The 27,824-nt window shown below is 44.6% G+C and overlaps 1 protein-coding gene across 9 annotated transcripts in view; it reads right to left on the bottom strand.

Annotated features, from left to right (window-relative positions):
* The window catches only part of FOXP1 (forkhead box P1), a 370,707-nt gene that overhangs the window by 183,168 nt on the left and 159,715 nt on the right, over positions 1 to 27,824 (bottom strand). For all 9 annotated transcript variants that reach the window (XM_062585701.1, XM_062585713.1, XM_062585712.1 and 6 more), the window contains one exon: positions 26,685 to 26,750. The gene's annotated coding sequence lies outside the window, so the exon portion shown is untranslated. The remainder of the gene's footprint in view (positions 1 to 26,684; positions 26,751 to 27,824) is intronic.

Genomic DNA, 27,824 nt, shown 5'->3' with positions numbered 1-27,824 from the left:
ATCGCGAGGTTTTAATAATGCTCTTTAGTTAACTTGGTTACCCGCACAACAACGGCTCTCTGAGAGGCCAACTGCTGTTCAAAACTTGAGACGGGCTTTACTTCCAGAGGTATTAAACTATGAGAATATCTAACCATAATAGTAAGGAGCTATAAAAAGCACCCTGTTTATTTCACATGATTTCTTTGTATGCCACAGTGTTATGAGAATACTTTAGTTCAATTACAACATGGTAAATTGGAAAAGATTAACCATTGAAGTAAGCACTTACTCAGCTCATTTCTAATTGGCTTTAGTGACTTTTGCCGGGTTAAAATACCGGGTTTTTTTATTAATATTGGGAGGCATGAGGACATATGAATGTCTTTTTTAAAAAAATTCAAAATTCACTTAATATCACCTTAAGTTTAAGTCATGCAGGAGCCACCAAAGGAAAAAAAAATCAATGACTGAACCAAATGAAACAAACTAATAGCGCAGATTTTAATTCTGCATTACCGCATCTCATATAGCTAGCTTCCGTAGCCCACACGCCTAATCTGAGTAATGATCTGATGTGCTCACTAAACTGTAAATTATATCCGATAACTTTTCTGCAACAGTGGACCACCGTAGAACATCCTACAGTAAAGGTCAAATGCTCTGCGTTGGACAAAAAGGTTATTAGGGTGTTCGGGCTTATTACTGAAAGATATTATAAGGCCTTCCTGAGACGCTTCTAATACTAAGAGTATACCAAAAAACAAAACCAAAAACAAAAAGGTGGTGGTAAGGGGGAGAAACCAGACTGCATTTATTTCTCAGAGGACCTGTGCCGCTCAGCAGAGAGGACACTCGCAGCCCTCGTTAATCCCGGCTTCCTAAAGGAACACTCGGTAAGATAATGAATCCTTTAAATGTTACATCTTGTGTCTTGCATTATTGTGGTGCAGCAACTCTCCACATCAAACAGTCATCAGCACTATTACAAAGTGGGCTTATAAGAGACTGGCTGAAAAGGCGCTGTGTGAAAAGAAGTGGAAAATTAAAGCTGAAGCAGTCGAAGAAAGGGCTTAATTTACTGGCATGTACAGTATGCAAATGAGATTACTCTCAGCTTAACTGCATCATTTATGTCCATAATAACGGCATCATCATTACAGGGCTCAAATTAAATTACACCATAATTAGCATATCAAAGTGATTGGTTAAAGTTTAAAACAAATACCCAATTTTGTTAATGAACAGCTGTAATTGTCATGTACACTTCAATGAAAACTCCCTAAACAAATATATGTTTTAGAACAGAGAAAGATTTTGAAGCCGACAGGTCTGCAGCTGAGGTAAATTACCTAAAAAAAAAACGGGGGGGGGGGGGGGAAGAAAAGAGTGACACAGACTATTCTATTAATGTTAATATATGCTCCTCGTTTGCAGGTAATAAAGTGTTCTATCAAAACAAGCCTTCGCTTTTTCTCCTTTTCCTTTTTTTTTTCTTTTTTTTTTTTGCCTTTTGCCTCCCTGACTTCCCGGGCGCCCGTGCGAGCGTCGCGGCGAGCCCCGTGCGGCGCCGGCCCGGCCTGCCCCGCGCGCCTCGCCGCGTCCCCCGCGCTGCCCGCCGACGGGGCGCAGGGAGGAGGGCGGCCCGCTGCCCGCGCCCCCGAGGAGCCCGAGCCTCCAGCTCCGCTTGCTCCCGTTCCTCGCACCGGCACGAGGTGCAAAAGCAGGGGAGAAGGGGTCTTTTTTTTGTGTGTGTGCTAAAATTGGGAATGCACTTTCAAATATACTTAACAAGGAAATTGAATGTCTTATTAAATCCGTATTATCAAAACACTGTTCAAAAATTTAAAGAAAGTAGCTTTTCATTTTATTCATCGAGGAATCCATTAAAGCCTAAGCTCTGAAGTAGTATGTAAATTATGTGCCTTTCAAGGTAGAGCTAGGGCAAATTCACTCCATCAACTAATGATGAACCTCATTATGTGCAGGGAGTATTCATAATGAGGAAACAAGCCACCCGCCATTCCATGTTCTAACATAAATCCCTGTAAAATGTGAGTATCTCCACGTCTAATTAAAGGCTACTAATTCCTATCATCCCCTACATGGCCCAAAAAGCAAAAACTAGAGATGTATTTAAAAAGACACCCTTTGATTTTTTTTTAAACACATATTTATTTTGTGTGTTCTGTTTATCACTGTTGAGTTTTAATTTAATTTAAAAGCACACTATCGCCAGCTTTATAGGATAAAAGTTTGGGGGCACAAAAGTTTATTTATGTAACTTGTGACTTGGTCCTATGTTTTAAAAAGAGCTTCAGATTAGCACAGGTTAAGCTGCATGCCTCAGCAGAAAAATAAATAAAAAGGCAGAGGAAAGAAATCTCTAGGAATAGGTAAGAAATAGTATTTCAAGAAAAAGAAAAGAAAAGAAGAAAAGAAAAGCTATCCTGCTTTGCTCGGGAACTAAGACTTCCTTAAAAAAATCCAGAGATCCCATAATAAATTGGGAAAGGCAGGCAACAGAGTCAGGGAGAGGGAGAGCCAATTAAGTAACCGAGTATACAACAGGTATTTGAGAGATTTTTTGAATCACACTCAATTTAGGAAGAAGCTGCTTCCCTTTTAAAATCCTGCAGGAATTACGGACTAAAGACAATGCCGTGTAACACAGGCTGGAAGAAAAGTGCTCTTCCACAGACTTACCTAGATTTGATGTTTATGCCTTAAAACTGACACCCTTACGGTCAAAAAACGTATTTCTGAAGTTACACAAGACTCGTATCTCTCAGCATGAATTCATTTGCTCTTGCTCTAAATTATGAATTTGCTCTCTGTACTCCCTGACGGAAGAGCGGACAGGTTTTCAGGCTCCCCTGCATGGGAGATGCACCAGTGTTTCTCTTCTACTGCTTTTTGTTCATGGTTTTCTGAATTTTCAGCACAAACTTAGAAGCACAGCAAAATCTAAGAGTTTTCAGTTTGCAGGAAAAAAATCCACTGTGGATGAGTAACATACAGATTAAACAAAAAAAAGGGGGGGGGGGGAAAGATGACAAACGGATGGTTTAAGAAATATCCTAACTCTCCTCAGGGCACGAGAGCACTTGGACAGCCCCAGGAAGGCTAGAGCACCTTCCGATTACGCCAAGCCAAAAGTTGAAATCCTCGTGCAGAAATACCCCTCGTGTTTCCTCCCTAGAAAAGCTTATTAAGAATTCATAGAATTTCAGAGCTGCGAAGACGAACATGCACCCATAAAACCGTAAACGCAAATCAGTGTTTAAAAGAATAAAACAGAACACACAGATTAAAGTATTTTAGCAAAGCAAATTTTTCTTGAAATAGCAGAGTGTTTTCTGGGGTGGGGGGAAAAGGGACCCAGCTTGCTTTAAGTTGCATGACCCCCCTCCCGCCCCCGCGCTCCCGGGGATGCTCCGCGGCCTGCTCGCTCATTCCTCTGCTCCACGTAGGGATGATTTTTTTTTTCTTTTTTTTCTTTTCTTTTTTTTTTTTTTTTTTTTTTTTTTCCTCTCCTTTTAGGTCAGCCAGTCACGCACGGCGCAGAGCAGCCCTCCAAAAATAACTCGTCCCTCCCCCGGAGCCGCGGAGTTGAACAACCTACCTTTGTTCTGGCGCTGCAGAGAGCAAGCGGCGCCGCCGCCGCGCCGCGCAGCGCCCCGCGCGGAGCCGCTCCGCCCGCGCGGAGCCGCCGCCGCCGCCGCCGGGCAGCAGCGGCAGCAGCAGCAGCAGCGCGGGGCGGCGCTGCGCGGAGCCGTCCCGCCGAGCTGCGCGGGGGGCGCAGCCCTCCGCGACGTCCCGCCGCTCTTACCTCCGCGCGGCGATGCTTTTTAATTTAATTTAATTTAATTTTCCTCTCCCTTGCACAAAAAAAAAAAAAAAGGCAGCAGCAGCGCGCGCGGCCCGTCAGGCGCGCGCGGCCCCGGCTCCGCGGGGGAGGCGGTGCGCGGGCGCGCAGCGCGGACGCTCGCTCCGCGGGCGGCCTTCCGCGGCGTTGCGCCGCATTGTGCGCGCGGCGGCTGGGAGCGGCTCCCCGCGGGGGCCCCTCGGCCGGCGCGGCCGCCTCGCCGCGCCGCGCCGCGCCTCGACGGGGAGGTAACCATATTAGGATGTGCATGGCAAAGTAAACAATAACATAGTTGCGATGAAATGGAAATTTTCTTCTCTTCCCCCCCCCCTTTCTTTTTTTTTTTCTCTTCCTTTTTTGTTTTTTTTTCTTTCGAGCTAACAGTGTTGGTGTCAGTCCTGTTTTTAGCCTTTCCCACTAGTTTTGTTTGCTGATTTGAACAGGCCTTCTCCCTTCTTTTTTCTTTTTCTTTTTTTTTTTTTTTAAGCAGGGGGATGGGGGCAGCGAGTGTTAGCGGCTTCCAAATTTCTCGCCACAAGGCTGCCGAAAAGGTTTTCGGGCACAGCGGGGAGAGGGAGGGGGAGCGCCTTTAACATCCAAATAAAGACATGTCAGTTTAATCATTAGGAAATAAAAATAAAATACCCGCGTGCACTTCTGCACACTACAGCAGAATTACGGAGTGTGCTGGGATGGGGGAAAGGGGTTTTAAGACTGTGATTTTTAAAGCAGGGAACAAGTAGATTAGGGGAGGCCGGTCGCGATTCACACAGTCGTAGTAGCTAAGTGGTCGGATGAGCTAACTCATGCAAACCCCTGCGAGTTTGCTGGCTTTGAAGCTTTGAAATCGCTGGTTTTACAGGATAAAGCACTTTAAGCAAACTGTAAAATGCAGGTGTCAAGTTATTCTGTTTAATCAGAAACAGAGCTCAGAGCAGTTGCCATACCAAGGTTCCCATACGAGCACGGTCGAGAGGAAAGCCCTGCAGCAGGAAAGCGCTGGAAGCGCACTAACGTTGTTTTAATACCTCTGTTCCGAGTCCCAAACAAATCGCCAAGCGCAACGAGCGTAGCGCAACGGGCCCAGGCAGCCGCGGGCACGGCGGCGCAGCGGGGCAGCCAGCGCCGGAGGGAGCCCGAGCCGCCACCTCCTCGCGCGGGCGGCTCGACGGCGGCGCGGGGCGCAGCGCTCCCCGGCACGGGGCATCCTCGGCAAATCCGAGCACGCACGTGCTGCCGAGCGTGCAAGCACCCAGCGCGCCGGAGCAATCGGCACGCCAGCGTCGACGTCCCACGGCACCCACCAGCGTCTCTGCACCTTCCCGGGTGAAACCTTAAGCCTGGGCTCTTCCAACGCTCTAAATTCTTCAACCATCTCATTTAACCTAAACATCCTCAAAATCAGACGGCACGCTCCTTATCTGCGCTGCATGTGCAAGCACCCCCCTCCCCAGCACAAACAAAAAGTTAACTTAACACACTGATAGCCAAATCAATAAATCATGCAACCAAGTAGCAGTTCAAAAGTTCAAAGACATGATGGCCAGTTCACTACATCTTAGCACTCAACCAATAATAACTTGACTCCATCACTCCTCACAGTATAGACAATTTCATAGCATCATTTTCATTAGCCTGTCTCACTGAAAATTGCTTGCTATTTATGTATACGCTAAAATAAATTAGCCATTTCATCGAGCACTGTGATTCTTATAAAATACATTAACACAATACTCAATTTTCCAGTTGGAGTAAATAAATAAATCAATAAATTCAATACTGAGCATTTTTTTTTATGATTGTGGAGCTTCAGCTCTCAGCATAAGTGTTTTTATTGGGTTTATTTGTTTCAATAAAAATTGAAATGGGCCAGTGATCTTAGCAGTAGGATCTGGACAAAAAAAAAGGAGGGGGGGGGGAACCCAACTATCTGTTATTAAGAAAGTGCAATTTAGTGTAGTTTGTAATTGGGGTCAAAATTCATTTTCATGGCAGCAGCTGTGCAGCCGCTCAGGTCTGAGGGGTGCTCCGTCCCGCAGAGCTTGCGGGGAAGGGAGGCGGCGGCGGCGGGGGCACTCGCGCTGGAAGGCGCCGGCCGCGCGCAGGGGGTTTAGCCCGCGGGACGGGGGGCGGAGAGGAGCAGAGCGGAAAGGTTCGCGGACGCCCCGGGGAGCCTCTCCGGAGGTGCTCCCGCGTACGACGTGCCCAACAGGCTCAGGGCTCGGCGGACGGAGCCGGGAGAGGACGCGGCGGCGAGCAGCGCGCCGTCGCTTACCGCGGCTCGCGCGCCTCGTCTGAATCCTCGGCACGCAAACAGCACGCGTTTGGCTGGGGTAACAAGCGTGGTAAAACCACCATTTCGGCCCACGATGCCTGGACATAAAACCTTTAAAAAGGCGGCCCGTGGACTGCACTGTCTGTAAACTGCTCGGTGGCAAGCGAAGGGTACTTTCTGCTCATATTCACTCTTTAACCTAATCAGAGGAAAAGTAAATATCAGGTCTCAATTTTAATGACCGACTATAAATAAAAGCTTTTACCCAAAATGCACAGTTTGCAAAGATAACCATTTTAAGCATGATGTCACTGGTGACCTGCTGAACTACATGGCACATGTCAGACAGACGTCTGTTTCTTAAATTGCAGTAATAAATTAGTAGCCACGGAATCTGCTCTGTCAAGAAAACGCGAAGCTTTCCCGTTCAGACCAAAGTTTCACGAACGCTGCCATTTGGGTGGAAGAGCTGGGGCTCCGGCCGGCGCCCTGCGGGAATACGCCGGCTGCGGCCCCAGCGCAGGTAACGCCAGCGGGCTCTGGGCCTCCAGCACGTCTAGCTTCTCCTCTACCTTCACACTGCTTAAAACAGGGTTTTTAAAAAAAAATATTGCACACGCACGCTTGTAGTAGTGGCTCCCCTCCCAGCACGCAAGTGTCCTATAGGCACGACCAGCAGCAGCATCTACTTACGCTTCCCACCTTCACGACCTTCTTCGCAGCTACTAGTAAAATTGCCAGATTTTCAGCATTTGCACTGACCCTCTCCTTGCTGGGTGGTTTGCCACAGGCCAACTTCTTGTGAAAAGTCTAAGCTACATCTGCCGCGACGCTCCTGAAAGCCGAGCCTGGGCAAAGCGCTGGCCTGCGCCTGGCAGGCGCCCCGATGACCGTTTCTTTGAGAGGTCGCCGAGCTCCCACACTTCGGGGCACACAGACTTGAAAACAAGCTGCCACGAGACGCCCGTGGGAGAGACGTGTGTATCACCATTCCCCACCTCCCCACCCAGGGCCCGGGCAGCGTGGAAGAGGAAGAGAAAGCCACCAGATTTGAATAGAGAGGAGACACAAGCCAGTCCAGGAAGCAGGAAAGCAAGCAGACGAGGACCAGGAGAGATGTGAACCGCGACTGCCCAAGCAGGTCACGTATTTCGGGGTGCGGGGTGACAGATTTTGTGCACTACGAACGGCGCGGCTTCAGTCCAGCTTGGCAGCAGGAGCGCTTTTGGAGACCCGCAGCTTGGCCAAGCCGAGACAAAGTGGTTCAGGTATGGCCAAAGCAACATCCCTGAGTTCAGGGTGAGCTCCCTGCCAGTTTCCACATCTTAGCCCCAAAATGTGGAGCATCCCAAGGCTTCTTAGCTAATAGATTTTAAATTCCCGGCCTAGGCAGCATCTATTTCTCTAAACCTGTTAGAGAAACAGCTGCAAGGTCTTTGCAGATGGTTCTGGATGCAGAGAACTTCAGCCTAGTTGAGTTGACATTTAGTCATATTGGGTACAGCAGGATTTTTTCAACAGGAAATGTTCAGCACTTTACTCTGGAAGTCTACTTTTATTTATTTTTTTTTCTAGAAACAGCACTGACCTCTTTCTAGGTTTCAGTAAAGAATCTAGAAATCAAGAGTTTTTAATGCTATATCGCTGGTTTCCCATGAAACATCAACTCTGTTTTCTCAGATTCTGTCATATGCATGGAATTGGTAAAAAGCTTTATATGGAAGGAAAAAAAACCCAATATGCAATAAAACTATGTAACAACCCCTGTACAGGAGGGAGTAATTTATAGCTAAGGCTTTCCACATCTGACTAATGGGTCCATGCCCTTCAGGAAACAAAGGCGTATTGCCTTTTCCTCCTTCCAGCCTCTTAAAAAAGAAAAAAAAAAAAGGCAAAAGAAAGAAAATCCCTCTCTCCCAGTTGCCTAAGCTGAATTGCCCGCTCGCTGTGAGGGTTCAGGGATCTCCTCAAGTATAGCAGAACATGGTTTCCAAAATCCCCACGTTCCCACTGGGAAGCGCGGGCACAACCCCGGCCAGCGTTCCCAGCTAGGATCCGCGAGTGTCACCAAGGCTGTGTCCTCTAGTATGTGCAAAGATTTTTCACTGGGTAGAGCTCTGAAGGAGCTTGAGCTTATGATAAGCAACAGCATACTTAACAGTTACATATTACTGTTCATGATAATGCAATATTTCATTTGGGTGATTTAAAAGTCCCTCTTGACCAACTTACAGTGAGACACCAAACGCTTCATCAATCACAACCATTTTTATTCACAATCCAGTGCAAAAACTACAGGGAGAGTTGAATTTTCAGTAACTCATTGGGGATGGTATTGCTACTAGCACTGAAAATCCTCCTATCTCACCAATTTTTATGTTAGATTCAAATATATTTTCTTTCTAAGCAGCATTCCATTTTCCTGCATCTCTCTGCTGCGTTTCTTATCGTGGCAGGGTGAAAGAGTATCCAATTTAATATCTGTTTTGCAGGACAGGAGATTTTTTCATATCTTATGCACTAAGGAAAGCTGCAGGGGATGGCTTAGCAAGCTGAGCATCAGGTTTTAAATACCTAGACTCCCTGGAACCACAGATCCCATCAGGTCGACTGAGCCCTTCATGTTTCTGGGGTAGATAAATTAAGTGTCATGCTGTTTACTTTGTCAGGATCTTTCCAATGAGACCTCTGAAGTTAAGGCCCTGTCTTGTTTTGCATGGAGTCTGAGGTTAGCGTCTCATGGTTAAGGGATAGCATGGGGTGCTACCCTGATCTCACTAATGCTAATGGCAAATTCTGCCATTTCTGTTGAGAGACATTTCCAACGATCTTCTCCCAGCATTTCCTGCAATGTTACTGGATGACCAAAGAAATTACTCAGCAGCTTATCTGCCTCAGTTTCACTGTTAAAGGAAAAAATACATGCACACCTCCCAGACCTTTAATTCGTAAGTTATACAAAAGACTGTCAGATCTACGGATACATTAATCATTTTTATAGCCTCATTTTTGCAGCTGGAGGTAGCCCTGTGCTTCTGCAAAGTCATACCCTCTTCCCACCACTCTTTGCCACAGGGCAGCTCTCAGCTCCTGCCTTCCCCGAGCCCACCGGACTTTCCCGCCTAAGCGGGCTGCAAAGAAGATCTGCCACGGTCGTAAGCGCTAACACCGCGAGACCTCCCAGTCGGGCTTGCCGCAAGCGTTCAGCCGCGACCTGACCATGCAACGTATGCGGCAACAGCCACGGGTGGGAGAGGAGCAGCAAGCCCAGCCCCAAGTGGACGTGAGTCACCCCCAGAGCTGTCGTTCAGAAACATCAGCTGTCTGCAATAGCAGCGCTTTTCTTTTACTGTGTTTAGCAGTAGCAGCGCTTCAGAAAGAAATTGCTGGAGAGAAGTAGCATGAAGTAATCACAGAAGACAACGTGACGGTTTTGATGGACACGTGCAGAAGCACTCACCCATATTCACACATGGGCAAACACCCACCAGCCTGGAACATCTCTGAGAGGTCCCTTCACCTGCAGGAGCTCCTGTTCATGGGGAGCAGGCCCACAGTTGAAGCAAACTGGAAGCTCAGAGGAGGGCAGTTATAACAGACACTTCTCACCTCCTCCTGGCCTCTTCCTTTCCCAGGTACAATTATTTTAATGCTCTTAGAAGATCCCAGGAAAGGAGGAAAAAGGCTGATTACAATAATTGTGATTATTAAAACCATTTTCCCTTTAAGTGGAAATTAAGCAGAAAACACATTTCCTTTTGAAGTGGGAAAGGGAAAAGGTCTGTCTTTTGCTTTGTTTTTACAACAGTTAACAGTATACATTCCCTGCTTAGGGTACCAGAAATAGTAACTAACATTCCTAAAATGTTGCACAATACAACTCTGTACCAGGTTGAGTCTGGCAGTAATTTGTTCTCAGGTGGTCTCCTCTTCAGTGACATGCAACTTCCACGTTTCCCTCCCAAACCACCCGCAGCCAGGCAGGAGCCCCTGCAGCAGCGCGCGAGCCTTACAGCGCTGCGCTACGGAAAGAGACAAGAAACAGTCCTTCAGCTCAGTTTACACATCGTTACAGTCAATCTGGTTTTTAATGTTTTTTGGCTAACCAGTGGACACGATATCAAACCATATTTGGAAAACATCCAGTATTCAGGCCAAGATAGCCCAAGCTGCAAACACATTATTTGTATTGCAGGGGGAAAAGCTCTACCGGTGAAAGAAACCAGACAAACGGCTCTGGGCAGGACCTGCCGTTACTGCGATGCTCGGTAGACTGGTCTTTCACTTTGCAGAAGAAGGATAAAACCCCTTAGAATGGCAGACTGCAAAATTCCCTGCCAAACCTTCGCAAACCGAACCAATGAAAACCAAACCAAAGCACACCAAAACCAGCCAGCAGAATCCGCTACAAAGAGGAAGGACTTCAAAAGTCTGCAGAACCCGGGTTCTGCAATCTCGGGTTGTCATTTGCAGGGTTAGGCACTCCAGAACTGCTCACCAGTTTTGAAGGCCTGGGTTAAGGGCATTAAGGTCTGTTCTAAGGACTCCGATTGCCACAGTGAATGGAAGTAAAGTGAAAAGAACTAGAGGAGTCAGTGGATGTCTACCTAGCACAGACATCTGTTAACACAGAACTTCGCTTTCAAGCCTGCTTCTAAACAATTATTAAACCACCTCATTAGCACTCCATGTAAATAAGTTGGACACTATAGCATGTGGACAAACCCCTGGCCGCCCTCAAGCCCCTGCCACGCCGCTGGCTCGCAGGGACAACTCCAGGCTCACCGAACCCAGAAGAAAACCAGGGTGGCAGCAAGGAGGTAAAAGCGCAACTCTTCCACGTGCACGTATCCCGACACCAGGACACAGGCGCAGCACTGCCGCGGGCTTGACCCAGGCTAACCAGGCATCTGCCGTATTCCCATTTCCCCTCTTCCTGCTCTTCGAGGAGGGGCAGAGAAATGGCCCAGAGCAGTGCTGGCTGCCTCAGGTGCCAGCAGCTGTTTAAGCAGAGAGGCAAACCCTTTGTGTCCAGCATGTCCCCGAACGCACCGCACCGTGGCCCAGGCACCTTGCTACAGGTCTCGGCTAAGTCAAAGCGAAGCAGGAAAAAAAAAAGAAAGAAAGAAAAAGAAAAGAATGTCATTGGTCCTGATTCTAACCTCCTGTTCGAGTGTTTTAAGCCACCGATGCCCAGCTGGGACACTTTCCTTTGTGCCTGTGCTGTGTCTCCTCCAAGCGTGGTCACTCCCCAAGGGACAGCCAAGGTCCTTGTCATTGCTGCGGGCTCATAACGGGGCTCTGCTCACCAGGCACACCTACAATTTCAGATCAATGAGCCAACGGAAGTTAAAAACGAACAGGACAAGGCAGATTTTAGATGCAAGCAAAATACCGCTCCTCTCTCCTTGCCAGGATGAGCGCTAAAAAGTGGAACAGGACGGAATTGGTTTCGGTTTAAAGCCACAGATGCAATCGCAGGGACAGGACACTTAAAGAGAAATGTATTTTCATGTAAACTTTTATGTGTCCATCCCTTGTAACCGGACATCAGGGAAGATGTTAATAAACACCAGAGTGAGAAAAACACAGTAAAAGAAAACATCTGACCACAAACCATCTCTTCCAAGATCTTAGAAATATCTCTGCAGCTTTGTGCTGCAGGGAGCCAGGCAGACTCAAATGTAAGTTTGCATCTTAAACGTAAGCAAGCATACATACAACCAAGGTTTTGCAAGTATTTGTTAGCTCTACCACAGTATTGCCCAGGGTCAATACCGCAGCTTATATTACAGTGCTTTTAATATAGCTGCAGCATCAGCCCCCAAGACGGGGCCTTGGAAAGAAGCTGAAATGGTGACGGTTTGTGGTGCTGGGGATATTTCCGAGACACAGTTGCTGTTTACTGCGGTCCTATTTCCAGTCAAGCCGCAAAGTCCACCCATAAAACATGAGGAGCATTTCTCTGGGTGTGGGACCGTGCGACATGCATGCGGGCAGGACGAGGTCTTCAGCTGCCACGACTGGGCAGAGCTCCACTGAAATAACCTTAGCCTCATCTGCATCAGAGTAGTTGGCCCATGAAGAGGAAAAGTGCTTTCAAAATCCCCAGTTATGGGACTTCTCTCAGTATACATTTACGCACAGAGCTCTAATAATTTAATATCACGCCTCACTAATCATGTGAGTGCACAATTTTTGCAGGGGCAAATGGTTCTTGTGCATTTATATTGTGCATCTATTGCTTCTGGCTTGGAAAAGATACCTCAGAAACTTACTGGCACTTTTAAAGGTGGTATCTATCTATCTATGCCATATACAATCAAGTGTGATTAATCGTAGGCTCACTAGGAGAGATTAACCTACTCTATAAGGAGTGAAAAACTACTCGTGACGATGGCAAATCACAGCATATGGCCAACTGGACACCTTCGTTCCACTTCAAAGGGAAATTAAGTAGTACACTCTGGGGTATATTCTCCTCTTGTTACACTCGCAAATCTCCATTAATGCTAATGATTTCACAAAGTGTAAGAAAAATGCCACAAACACATAAAACAAAGCAAGGCTGGCCAAGAATACACAAAAGCATAAGGAAAGGGATCCAAAGAACTTTAAAAAGAAACACAGCTTTTTTCTTTCTTCCTTTCTTTTCTTAAAAGCAAATGGCGTGCTGTAGTGCAAAAGTGTTGAATTTGCCAACAAATGTTAAAAAAAAAAAAAAAAAAAAAAAAAACTACAATTCATAAAAAACAGTGAAACGGAGACCAGAAATTCAAGGCCAAAGCAAGTTCATCATCTTACAGGAGATCAGAAGACTGGCTCTTACAGTAAAAAAAAGAACATCAATCCTCTTTTTTTTAGGAAAACCATTTCCTACCAACTTTGAATACAAGAATACCTACACCAATCTGACTGGATTGTTTTTGGCTTGGCTCCCTCATCCCTTCTCAGAAGGGTGGCTCAATGTTAGTCTAACCACTAGGTCCATTGAGTCCTCTCCTTATTAACCTTCCACTTTGTCCTTCCAACTTCAGACAGGAGGAAAACTCTATTTCAGAAACTTCACTTTATTCTCAGTGACTTCTGAGGTGAGAGGTCCACATCCATGATGTCAGACTGCTGCAAAAGGACAACATGGAGTTAGAGTTAGGCCTCTCTCTACTTTTCTTTGATTGTTTTTTTTTTTTAAAAAAAATTTAGAACCATCACAAGTTTGATGGTTCCATAAGGAATGCAAACTCTTGCCCAAGCGTTGATGTTTAGACACAGAACGACATACGGAGGGATCTCCAACAAGCAGATTTGTAATGGCAACATGCAATGGTTTGTGCTGGTGGTGAAGCAGCATCACAGCCAGTGACCACATGGTCCCCACAGCTTCCAAAGGTTGTGCACTACTATGAAGTAAGACATGGCGAGCATTGGAAGCACATTAACTGCTCCTGGAAAACTTCACCCAGGAGGACACTTGTTATGGAATAGGAGTCCAAGTGGCTGTTATTCCAAGCAACAGGACATTTTCCAGCACAGTTATGAGCACAACCTCAGGAAGGGCTGTTCAAGATGAATCTTGTCTTTGAGGCAGCGAGAAAAATTCACAAGGGAAAAATTTGATTTGGAAAATGAATGTTTTGTAATATCATGCCATGCAATTTGGTGCTCGGGCACACTTCCAGCCCTTTCAATAGCAAAAACCAAACTCACTGACTTCTACCAACACTTGGTGTATCAAGCCTGGAGTATGATATGATACCACATACATGTAAAAAGCTGTGTAAGCGGAAGGGAGTGACTATCCACGTATGGTGGCAGAGGAGATAGAAAATAAAACACACAAAATAAAACAGAGCCAAAACAACCACTTCTGCTAGAACAAATTTATCTTCTTACGTTCCCCTACCAAATCTGGAATGTCTTTCCTGGCTCTGCCAAGCAGGAGCACCTGGAATACCTGCAGCAGTCCTGCTAACTGAAATTATCGTGTGCATCAGCTTGGACATTGGCTTGCCCAGACTCTGGATGCAGAAAGAGCATGAGAAATGGGGAGAAGCAAACTGGCAAAGACCATCGGCAACACTGCACATGACAATGTACTCTCAGATATGACTCGGCTATTGCACTGCCCTTATCAGCAGACTCAAGTTCAAGGTCAGCCTTGATGCACTTACTGAAAGCTGACACTGCCTACACTCTGCAGTCAGCGCAACTTAAATCAAGCCTCCCAATTATTACTAGTAATTTTGTTTACCATTGCAGGGCCTCAGGACAAACAAAAAAAGGAGCCCCGTTATGCTAGACACAGAACAAAAATGCTTAATTAGCCTCCTCATGGGTTGTTCCCTTGAGCTTTTTTAAACAAGATATTTTCAAACATAAATAAATTCAAATTTCAGAATTCCAGAAATCAGTTTCCTGAAATGTGTCTGTAAACAACTAAAGTAATGTTGCCTTTCTGAATTTCAGATCCAGCTCAAATATTTAAGTCTTTTTTTTTTTTAACTTAAAAAGAATCATATTATAAAATCTCGGGCTTCTGGGAATTGATAGAATTTTGCCATTAATTTCAGCCAGGATTTGAACCTGAATTTTCTCTTTATTATGTGAAAGCTGGGAAATGATTAGATCCTCTGTTGTTTCTCTCCTTCAACCGCAGTGTTTATATACAGCGCATATAAATGTACAGAAATAGCCACAAACTGGAAAAACAAATTTAAGATGTTTTAACTCAACACTAGGTCTACGGAACGTGGAGCCACACTAAGGTACCGGGAGTTCAGCAGGATAACAAAAGCAACACGTGCCTAGATAAGAGGAATGCCAAAATGTTATGGCAGTCTATACAGAAAAACCCAAAGAAAAACCCTGGAAGAAAAATAAAACCTCAAGCTGTTTCCCCTTCCGCTGGAGCCCCTGCTCCCGTTGGCCATCAGCGGGTACTCGTCCCTCTGGTGCAGCCCACCAGACCAGCCCTGGCAGGTTGTTCTTACCCACCCTACCCGCCTCCGCTGCCCCCCACGGGGCCGCGAGGAACGCCGTGGGGCAGGAAGCGCGGCCGGCGCGGGGCGCGCCAGGCCCCTGCGGCACGCAGCCCTCCCCGTGCCCCGCAGCCGGCTAACGCAGCTCGCCCCGGGGAGCAAAAGGCCGTCGGCAAAGGGCCGCCTCCCGCGTCCTGGTGCCCCGACGGACCACGTGTGGGAGCTCTCCAGAACCAAATAAATGCCCTCAGAACGATCACTTCCCTGGCATGATTAAATAAAGAAAATAGAGTAAACTACTTCTGCATGCAAAGAAGAAAATCAATATAGCTTCCATTCAGGCAGCCAAAATCATAGCCTATCACTTTACGTACTCTTAAGACGGAGTTCCCACAGGTCCCACCTAAATACCCAGCCTCGTAGTGTGCACCTCCCTACAGCACGCAGAAATCTCAGCTTGACATTAGTACTAAACAATATTCATTAAGAGCATAACACTAAAGTGCAACATGTAAGTAAATCAAACTCTCAATGCTCTATTTTACAAATTTCATGGGCCACTGGGGATAATTAAAAGGGTAATTATATAAAGTTGGTGCAGTTTTGAGATTCAAATGACATTTTCTGCTTTAAAGCACTCGATAATCTGGTATTTTTCTATTGAGACAGTCTTTTGTACTTTTATGGTCAAGCAGCATAAACAAACAAGAACCGTTTTCTAAGAGGCTTCAATCTCTCTCTCTCTCTCTCCCTCCCTCCACACCCTGTTTTTCTTGATGAATACCATTCCCCACTTATTCCTGAAAGTCCTATACTGAGATATCAAGCAAAATGAGTCCTTTTGAAAAAAAAAAAAAATTACTGATCCCTATAAAATGATACTGAGCCTCAAAGCTGGCTTAAACTGTAGTTCTGAAGAGCAACGGTATTGCTTTGGGTGTTTACAGCGCTGGAGTGCTGTTTGGTTTGTCACTGTGTTTAACCACTGCTCTAAAGCTAGCAAAGTACATTACTGGTAGTAACAGCTCATGAAAAATACAGCGAAGAAACTGCTAGTGGCAGAAGCATTTAACTTTCTTGTTAGCAGCCTCCCCCATGTGGCACTTTAGCACCAGCAAGTTGTTTATTATGTTCCGTGCCAGGCAAAACTGATTAAATGGGGCTCTTAAGAATCAAAGTGTTATAAATTCATGGAAATACAGCAAGCAATAAATTCCATGGAATTAAAAGCTTACTAGTGCTATTAGCATTTCAGGGTGTTTGCATTGTTAATACTGATGTGCAAAAATGATGTTCCTATGAGACAAGGCAAACCAACATATGCATTAGCTGTTACATTTTTATACAATGTCATCATTACTTGTAAATTTTTTTCCCAAAAAACTAAAATGCTCATTAATGTTTTAAAGAAGAATCTGAACCAAAGCAGTGGTCTGCAGACCAACAATTTACATCCCCAGTAAAAGCATTATATATGAAACATAATGCCTTTATTACTCTGTGAAAGAGCATGAGCTGGATACCCCCGAGCACAGATCTGCCCTGGATTTCGGCAGGAGAGATGGGGTAAGGCAGGGTTACTACTTTCCCGACACAACACGGACATGTTACACCACCGCAACTTGCTCAGTACTAATCTAACAATTTAATAAGTAAAGGCAGTGCATAGTAATTCTTCAGACCAAAAAGAAAGGGCAATCTAGTCCGAACCGGTGGTCAGTAAATCTGCCAATAGCCCTCCACAGGGACATTTTTACTCCGGGTCTCTCTAACATCGTTCCATGGAAATGACTCCGACGGCAGGTGACTAACTTCTGTATCATTACGGGAGAGCTCTGCACAGAACACTAAAGCAAAACTGGTACTAGCCTTTCCCTTCGGCCCACCTGTTTTTAGGTAGCTGATAGCCTTTCAAGTGGAAACTTGGTAAAGAAGCCTTCTTAGGGCCATGGCCAGGCAGGAGAAGTGTGGAAGATACTTTCCAAAACTGTAGAGAAAATGGGCCTTGCAACATTAAAAAAAAGGTAAAAATAACAAATCTGCACTTTTCTGAGCTGCTCAAACACACAACAGACAAATAACTAACCTGTGATGTCTCTCCGAGGAGGAGAGGGGCGAATCTGTCTCTCATTGCAGACAGGAATACAAAATCATGTGGTCCTTTTCACGTGGAAGCTGAAAACACATCGCCACTGAGCCGTCACAGCTCGGGCTTCTATATAAAAAAATGCAGTTGCTGAATACACGCGGGGAGCGAGGGCTTTTTCTTAATGTCTAAACAGTTCCAAGTTCAAACCCATTAAAGTCCAGGTCACACAGCGATCATGTCACTATTAATGCATCCAGTTACATGCTGAGGGAAACCCAATATAAAACTATGATAAACTCTAGTTCTCCCCCAGAGATACACTAAGGTCTTATCCAGATGATGCCACAGATCGCTCTTCACGGGCAGTGACCAGACGGATGTCAATGCCAAAGGAGAAAATCCAGGAAAGTCTCTATCCACTCATTTGCAAGTATAATAATATTTAAAAATCTGCTCAAACATCTACAAAGTTTGTTTGGACCATTTTTCCCCTCCTTAGGGAGGAAGGACTTTTCAGCCCATTAATTAGCTCTGCATTAGGCTAATGAAACACTGGCCCTGGGGATGCTCCCCTGCAAGCACATGGAGGGCTCACCGTAGGCTGTTGACTGCTCTGACTACGTAGGGTGGAAGCACTCCTGGATCTTCCCCTTGTGGATTAGCCAGTATCCCATAATACAGAGGATAATGGTAGTGTTCACACCAAGAGGAAAGGCTGAGACAGGAGAGGAGATGCCAGGAGATGGTAGAGAGGAACAGGGGATGCATGAATTTATGAAAGAGAAGCTGTCTAGAGCCTCAGTGCTCACTGGGTCACGCGAAGGAGGCAGAGATAAGGGAGAAGAAGAGGAGGTGGGTTTGAACCCCTCTTCCAGACAGCAGCAAGGATCTGCAGGACGGTCCTGCAAGGACAGAAAAGACGCACAGAAAAACCTAAAACAGGAGAGCTCGTAGTTAAATACAGGCCACAAGAGTGGAGAGCGCAACCAGCAGAATCCATGGAGACACTGGGACTAAAGAGATGGTCGCTCGGAGAGGTTGCCTGAACGGCTGCACATCCCAAAACACATGGATGAGACTAGAAGCCAGCAGGAAGCACTCTTGGGAGCCAGGACGGAAACGACAGCTCCACTGCCAGGGCAGATGTCGCAGGAGCAGGCGCTCCAAGGGTGCCTCGCTCAGGTGACAAGTGTGGTGGTAGCCCCCAACTCCCACACAGCCAGTGCCATCGCTGCAGGTTGTCCCAGTACAGACTCTAACCCGAGATCAAACTGGTCCAAACCTGTGGGCCAGGCAGCTTCTGGAGAATCTACAAATGGAATACATAAGGAGAAAAAAAACCCTCAAAAACAGCCTTTCTGAATATCAGGGTTACATTGCTCCAAGCCCTCACTGAGAAGAAGGACAGCAGTAAATGGAAGAAAGGAACTGTGAGGGCAGAGTAAATTCATGGGACAAACAAGTCTTCCTGATGTTCTACAAAAAGTCAATGCCTCAACAAAACAAAACAAAAAAGAAAGAATGGCAGTTGAACATATTCCCAAGCAACACATTTCCCAGAAAGTTTGCTCCTCCGTGGCAGTCCATCAGAGGTCCAGGATGGACAGACCTACACACACACATCTAGCACTTTGATCTAAGAATTGCATGAGATTAGACAGGCTGTGACAGAGGTGATCCCACAGCACCCGTCGCACTTGCCCTGCTCCTAAGCCAAAGGCAACTCCAAGTCTATACGGCAGCAGGAAGAGAGCTGGGGACAGCGCAGTGCGCAGGCCACCACAGTCAGTGCAAACCACACGTGCCCATCGCGGCGTTGAGAGGCATCGGGACACAAGCACGGCCACAGCCACCACAGCTCCTCTCCGAGCTTTCCGACATACCAGCCAGCGCTGGGGGAAAAGGGAAAAAGGACTTTCCTGGACTGTGCGACCGTACCAAGTGCTTAGAAAAACTACGGCTGCTCTCAGTGTACTTCAAGCTGAGTTAACCACGACACCTTACAGAGCGGTAATACTCCAGCTGGCCTGCATATCACGAACATATGACATACTAACTACACAAACTTCTAGAGAATTAGCTGGCACACATGGGATTTACGCTCCACACATGTGGGATTTGCACTACCCTTTCAGTAATTCTCAGAAACTGTTGGTAGGGTTAATAAACTCTGCAAAAAATTGTGAATGCTCTCAAGAGATTCAAGAATTTCTTTTTTTTTTTTTTACACAATAACATAAGAATTAAAATTCAAATGATCTTAAAAATATCACCTCATGTATGCCATGTCATTAAAGATAAATTTTAAATAGCCAAATTCAGCAGCTGTAAACTACATTTTTTCAGTTATCTAACTTTCAAAAGAAGAAAGATAGGCCAGATTTGCCTTTTAACTACATGAATATAAATCCAGATAATTCTTCCAATTTCTAAAAATATTTTGCCTAATTAGTGTTTTTTTCCTCCAAAACATGTATTTATCTGCTGTGAAATCAAAGGTAGATCAGAATTGTTTTAAAGATAATGGGGAGCAAATAACAAGTTTGGAACCTTGCAGTCTTACCCTGGCAATTTGTCTCATATAATTGACTCAGCAGACATGCTTACAATTTCTTACAACTTTCACAAGACCTCCTGTGGGCTTATTTTAGCCTGAGAGCTTTGAATGTTCTTAGCAAGTAGCACCAAAAGCAATCATCTATCCCTCCTTAAAGCAAAAGAAAACAAACAAAAAAGCAAAGTATTTCTCACAGGACATCAGATCTCAAAGAGGAATAAAGATGCAAAAGAATCTGCAAAGCTTCAGAAAACCATTTTTTCTGATGTTTTCCAAAAATAACATTTTAACAATGTCCAAATTGCGTTCAGTAAAGCCTCTAAAAACAAAATTTTCCCAACGAAAATTATCTTGTCCAATTATCGGAATAAAATTTAAATGAAGAATAATGGCAGCCATAAAGCAAACACAAAGAGTAAAAGTAACCGCAAGGCATTTTAGCTGGAAATAACTTTTTGAGTTAAAAAGGGGTTAAAAATCCCCCTCCTCCCAAAAAAGGAAATTGTCTCATTGCCCATATTATTGATTTATGCTCTTGTTAGGTTTTAAAAGTAGCACTTTCTAAGATCTTCACAAACAATTACTAGTGTCATTCTCTCTATACCAGCGCTGCATTGGTGGAAGTGCCCCGTTGGCAGGAAATGCTGTGCCCTTCCACAGGCGTTTCCGTCCATCAGTGGCATCCACTAACCCTTAACGTATCAGAGGATTAAATGAAACACTTGTATGACAAATATAATATGGATAAGCACAGCGACTCTGCTATTAAAAGTACTGCAAAGGCTACAACAGGAGAAGAAAGTAGATATTACTCAAAGTGTGCCAATTTATTTCTGTTAAAAAAAAAAGAGGTGGAGATAATTTCACTTTTTTAAAACAAAATTAAAGGGGATGGTCATATTTCAACAAAAATGTATTCTGAAAAGCCATGTTATAAACTACTGATATTAATGGTTTGCAATGGAAATGACGTCAGAGTCGTAGTTACAAATGTCCAAATGTTTGTGCTACTCTACTAAAAAAATAAACAGCGAGCTCAGAGTCAGAAATGACCCTTTTGCAATTAAGCACTATTACGCAAAACACACTGGAAAGTATATGGGCAGCAGAGGTGGGAGAGTCCCAAATTAAAATTCACAGATTGCACCGGGAGAAACGCTTAGCAATTAAACATCTTGGAGGTGGCGTCTGAAGTTCCTGCCATTAGCAGAAGTGAAAAACACTTTCATATGTTGCAAGGAGAAATATGGGTAGGGAATCAGGGCCAAAAAAAATTTTTTTTAATGCCTTGGCTTTCGCGCAAGCTACCAAATAGAGAAGGTGGCCTCCTGCAATGCCCACTGACATCACTGCTCTTGTAACACTGCCACTGTAAAATATTGTTGCTACTGCTGTAGGACCATAACTTAACCATGCCGGAAGATATACTTCTGGTGTGCTAGAAGGCAACAGGCAATGACCAAAGAGATGACCAAATAAAATATGACATATGCAATAAGAATCTATTTCTGGTGTCATTTTCTCGCTTTGCTGGAGTTTAAAATGCAGAAATGAGCACCACCTTTGCGGTATGAGTTTCCAAAGGCAGGTTTCAAGCTTGCAAATTTGCGAGTGGTTCTTGTCTTTGCCACGAAGCAGGCAGGGATATAAGACATTAATAGACAACCATGCCACACATTAACGCCCGTCAGTCTACTTACATGAGCAAATGGCCATCACAGTTGCATCCACTGCACTGCACACGAGGGCAAGTTTCAGGGCAATTCTCAGTACACAGTGAAATTGTTTGCTTGCTTCAAACGGAAACCTTGCAGCTGGATCTTCCCAGCACTTTTCTGGGGGTTTTGGTTTTGGGGTTTTTTGTGTTAGAGACAGAGTTCGAGCTCAGGGTATCTGTAACCCAGGCTTGGGTTCTGGACTAATGAGGAGCAATGCCATTCCTACCCATGCCTTTTGCAATTCCCTCCCCACCTGAGCCACGGTAAAACACAGCATGTCCTGACACAGATATCCACAGCCTTGAAGAAGCACGCTGGAATTGCACAACCAGCATAGCACAGTGCGTCATGAGCACTTCCTACCCTCTTTCCTTGGTGCATCTGTGGTTTGGCCAAGTTGGGCAGGATCAAGCCAACGCGGTCATACCCTTCTGCTGCACCTGGCAAAGAACCACTTTTAGCCTGTTTCCAGTTTGTTGGTTCTAAGTAATTTTTTTGAACATACAGGAGACCCAACCTTGCACACCCGGGCTGGCCTGCCTCAGCCTGGTCCTGCCAAAGAGACAGGGAAAATTATGACAAAGTCTGGGGAACTCACTATTAAGGCGAGAGAGAAACTGTCCCACCAACATCCTGCACCTGAATTCCATTTCCCCAGAGGAGCCTTTTTTGCTCAGTTTTCCATTTGCCTCCGGCAGCCTCACGCAGGCCCATGCACTGTACGTATCTCTGGGGAATACATGCATGCCACTGAGAGACTTTCCACATCACCTTGCACCTTAGAGAGCACGAAGGCACAAAAGGCTAGTTTATTAGCCTGGAATAGCTCACAAACAGGAAAAGATTAACACCAGTGATGAACCCACTGAACATCACCCACGGCACAGCAACGGTCAGGGAGAGAGGAGAGGCTGCTCATGGACCACTGGTGGCAGAAACAGAAGAGGCTCCAACCACATGAACGCAGCCTTCACAGTACCCTTCCCCAAACAGCTCTGGCTGCCTTTCAAATGGGATGACCGTACTTTGAACGCCTGAGGTAATACAAATCAGCACTTGCATTTTACTGAAGATCATATCAAGCATCTACCTAAGACAAATGGAAAAAACACAGTAGGATTAGGCAAAATACTGACCAAATCTTGTTCACTTTAGCAGCTTCATGAAGACCAGAAAGATTTGGTCCACAAGCATCAGATAAGAGGATCAAAACCTGTTACTGACTGTCTTACAGCTGAGAAACATATTTTTCTACCAACCCACTTGAAGATTTATAACGCATTAAGGAACATTAAGAAGAAGAAGAAGAAGAAAAGCTAAAAGGGCCAAAAGCAAACAAAGGAACGTGTTCTCTTGAGATTGCTAATGCTGGCAGACAATAGCGCAGAGAGAACTCCTCTGACAGATCTTTGAAGTCTTCAATATGGCATGCCAGTGGTCCATGTTAATGAGATTTGCTCAAACACTTTTTAAATTATTCCAAAATGTCTTAATCTATTTTCCAAATCTTCTTGACCCAATTGCTTCAGAAAAGTCATGGCTTCACCCATCTCCAGACTGAAACTTCTCATTAAAGCAGGTACAAACTTTGAACAATTTGCGTTGCCAAAGGACCACACTTATCTTTCTTTTCCAGTTTACTCCAAAACATGAAGGTAATATTGTAATTTCTATCATAAAAGATTAGAAAAAGACTTTGCACCCCACATCATCTTATTTGAAAGGTCTTAGCAAGTAGGATATTAGAACTTCCCCTGACAATTAGAAAGTAAATAAATGCAGTATTACATGTGGACTGACAGATACTCCAGTCACTCGAGCTACATGACTAATAAACACCACAAAGTAAGCATCGCACATCAAAACACAACAGAGGTGCCCTGAATCCCTATCTCCTGCTCTGTGCAACGCAAGCACTGATGCAAAATGTTACCTGCATGCTCTGCCAGCCTCTTGCAGAAGCATCCATATACAGCCTCTTCTGGGACTGCAGGCTATGTTAGCTCTGTAATACGCTTTAAGACATATCAGTCAAAAGCAAGAAAAGTCCAGGTGCCAAAATCAGTAGGGAAAAAATCACTCTAATAACCTCCCAAGTCAAGAGTAGGGAAACCTGCAATCCCTGAAATCTGCAATGAGAAGGTGCCAGATATGCGTGCAGAGGCCAACCAAGAAGCAGCACAGTGACATATTTAACACAGTTTTAGAGTTATGACTCTTCCTGAGAAAACAAAATAGTCTGACTATTGGAGAAAAATGATTTTCTTTTGTCCCCAAACCACTTTGTTTTCTACATAAACAAATTGTGCAACACATTTTTTATATTACACTTTGAAAAAAAATCCTTCTGACCTTTTCTCCTGACTTGCAGGAAAGGAGAAGAGAAGGAGAAAATGGAATAAAAAAAGTTAAAGCTCAGACCAAGCTCAGACCTACAGATTGATCTGTTGACCATCTTACTTGTCCTGAGTTGCAGCAGGCAGCTACTGTTTTATTATCAATATTTAATCAGCATTTAATTCTGACAAGCATTAAGATTTGAAATTTTAAACTAAGTATAAATTTGCTAAACTCTTCTGTGCTGATTTTTCTCCCTGTTAGGGTTTTCTGAAGGATGCTATCTTTGCTATCTTAGAAGTCTGCCTGTCTTTTGTTATCAATAATGTACAACTTTAGTAGCATGTTCTGTACTTTTCAATTTTTCAGCATGCAAGCTATCCCTGCTTTACAATGCTCACTGAATGTGTTTGATTATTGAAAATGCATTTAAACAAATGACTGCTCCTGGAAAACTAACACTATTGTCCATAATTTCTGTAAAAATACATTTCCCCTCCCTTCTGCCCAAATCAAACATTTCAATTCAAATTCTTACTTTGAGCAAAACTGGCATATAATTAAGCATTACGCCTAACAGCACTAAATAAAGGAGAACGTAAACAGCTTAATTCTGAAGGTTTAACCATCAGAGCCCCTTGCCGTATCTGTTCAGTTATCTGTGTCGCTGTTAGAGTTCTTTGCAGCTCGCGGAAAAAAGCAACAAGCAAAACATGAAGCATAAAAACCTATTTCATCAGCGCTGTGCTGTGATCTCGCTTTGCATGCCCGAGGCCAGGCTCCCTCGCCGTCCGGGGACGCGGGAGGCCGCACGGCCGCTCCTTGAGGAGCCCGGAGACTTGCTCTGTAACCACACGGAGCAGCTCTCCTGATAACTCAGAAGATGGGATTTCACCTGAAATTAAGCTATCAAGCAATTGAGCTCAAACTCAATCAACCAAGCCCTTAACCTTTCCTGTTTCAGTGGCACTGCTCTAATTAGGACTCTATCACTATCTCCATTACTATCTCCTATTCTCATGATTTATTACCTTGACCGTTTCAATTCTCGACAAGTCAAAATTTGACATCCAGTTTCTTAGACCACATATCATTCTTTATGTTTTTATTTTATCAAATATTTCGCAAGATCAGGGACTGAACCTACAGCAATTAGCTTTCCCAAAAGAACGGCACCCCTCACCGCAATGGAAGCAGGAGGGATCCATACTTTCTCCCAGTCCTAACATTAAAGCACGTATGGAACAACTTTATTTTCCATTAAGTTGTGAATTTTGTTGTGTGGTCTGGAAACATATGCTTGAACTTGTGTGCAGCATGCCTACACAGTACCTGATCCATGGGAAATTTCACAGAGGACAGTGGTGTTTTCTCTGATCCTCAGTGTCTTCCCACTGAGACCAGGTTGTTGACCAGAAGACGGCGGTTACCTGAACCCTATTTACCAGCTCTGCCTAGGGGTCCTGGATGAGACTCCATGACCTGTGACTTTCAGGTAGTTGGATCAAGTGATCTAATGGTTCTTCTCGGGGAAGTAATCTATGAGTCGCCCAGCCTGGCTGCTGTCGAATGATGCACGCTGAAGGATTTGCCCAGCACCTGCTGTGCCCTGACCATAGTAATACAAAATACATCTGTTCTTGCAGACTCTGGTCACAAACTTGAAATAGTTTAAAGGTAGTGTTCTGCACTTACCGCAAACAAGATTCCTAGTTCGTGTGTGTCACAAAGCATTGTGTCCCAAACTGAGCCACAGCTCCACAAGAATCTCATGAATTTTGAGGTAGTCGGATGCACCTGGGACTTAATTTTTTTCCTTATTCCACAAAAAAACAAAAGGAGAAACACCACTGCAAAGCAAGGAACCACCATCTTCTTAAGCGGCAAGCCTTTTAGAGCAGGACCTGCCCCTACTTCAGTATCTAAACTGCATCTAATACCTCATGGCTCCACCATAAAAACCCCAGTAATATTCAAATCTTGAGATGGGGCATATATCATCCTGCTGACATAAACCATGGGCATGGCCAAGGACTGCAATATTCACTTGAACTTTATGAATTTCATCCTCCCTAAATAGATATTTTTGGCAACAAAGAACTGAAAAAACACATCGTCCTTAGATCTATTTTAATTTAAAACAGAAGAGAACACGGGCATTTTTTCTCCTTGAAGTACATTTTAATAAAATTAAAAACAAAAATAGCTCTCGTTCACTCGGATGCATTTACTCATTCTGTAAAATTCTAAGTTTAAAATGAAATAACCATTTTATATTCGAACAAGGTCAAGAGAACGGCACTAACGAGCACTGACATCACAGCGAACAGCAGCCACTGCTTAACGGTTACATCAGTGTTGCTTGTTGCTATGGTGCTTAACCGACTATTAATTTCTGAAAGAAGGTGATTATAAAGCAGCCAGATGAACCTCAGTCAGATGACACCCTTCAGCACCAAACACCGATCCGCCTTACTCCTGCCTCCTGCAAGTTAATTTTATGAATCACCACTTTTGTGATGTTAATACCCCTTTCTTGCTCGTTACTTTGGGCCAGCAGAAAGGCAAGGAGTTAACTGGGAAGGAAGGGTCTTTTGCGTTGTGTTAAACAAAAATGGTCTTTTTACAGAGTGCTGTTTCTTCTCCTTTTTGCTATCCTCAGAAAAGACTAGAAAGCAAGCAGTGGAATGGCTGCAGCAATAAATAAGCAATCACAGTAGCGACCAGATTGGGCTCTCCGTTGGACTGCTCCCCAACCAGGAGGATCCGAGTCCCAGGCGACCAGCCCATGTGGCCTGCCACCGCTAATGCAACCCAGCGTCTAAGCCATGCCTGCAGGACCAGCTCCGTCCCAGAGGCGTGCAAAACTGCGCTGGCATTTACCTTCCTCAGTTGCTCCCGTGAAGCAATCTTCAGTTACAGCCACCCAAAGAGGTCACTCTTCTTACCCTGCAGAGAAAGAGAGCAACACACGTGACTGCCGGGTCAGGGCTAGCAATGTCCAAGGCGTTTTCGTTGGCACCGCATTTGCAAGTGCAAACACAAATAAAACAACAAATGAACCTAATCGCGTTTAATGGTGAATGACTTTCTGAGAGAGTTAATAAAAACAATCAAGTCACAGGACTGCTGCTTATCAGTACCAGCCAGTGTGAGGCTCTTCAGTTCAGCAAGAACAACTTGCTCTTTGGGAGAAAAAAAAGAAAAGAAAAAAAACATGGAGATGAGACATCTTTGTTCTCTAGCATAAACTTTCTTCATCTTGATGTCTATCAATCTATTTTCGGTTTGAATAATATATGAGTTGAGCCCTTTGTTTCAGAGATCTGACTATTGTCTGAATGGGTTCTCCTGATTTAAGGCATTTTGAGACCATTTGTAACCACTGCTATTTTAGCTTCTGGATCTTTTCTTTTTTCATCCTTTTCCATAGAGACACAGTCCTAGATGAGGTTTTACAACTAGCTGCATCTTTTGTGCCTAATTCAAAAAGTTGTTTACTGTCTTGGGGTGTCTTCGTGCTAAGTGCAACCAGAGCACAGCAAGTCTGCCAAGGTGGCAAGAACAGCAGCTCTCAGGGGGGAAAATAATTAAAGAGTATCTTTATAAAAAGTAGGAGGGAGAAAACAGCACGTGTGGGGTTTTTTTTACCCTGTATATTACTGCATCTTGTGTACTCTCTCTTATGCAAAAGAGTATGTAATCTTCTAAGAAACATGACAATCTGCCACTTTCTGTTCATGTAATTGGGATCAACATATGGTACAAGAGAAAAGAAAAACATTTGTTTATTAATTTAGATCAAGTTACTAACTCAAACCACTAACAGCATTCGGAATTAATTCCACATCAATTGACCAAATAGCTTAATAGAGTAAAATTATAACACAGTTTCACTGAAATGTTGATCTTCTGCGGGGGGGGGGGGCAGAACAGTACGTAAGGAAGACAGAAAGAAATATGCAGTAGTTTGCCGCCACAGATGACATCATACGAAACGGAAACTCAGTGACATGTTGATGT

This window comes from Rhea pennata, chromosome 12 (genome assembly GCF_028389875.1).
Source record: "Rhea pennata isolate bPtePen1 chromosome 12, bPtePen1.pri, whole genome shotgun sequence".
Classification (NCBI taxonomy): Eukaryota; Metazoa; Chordata; class Aves; order Rheiformes; family Rheidae; genus Rhea; species Rhea pennata.
The sequence above is the reverse complement of the archived record's forward strand: the minus strand, read 5'-3'. Positions and strand labels throughout refer to the sequence as shown.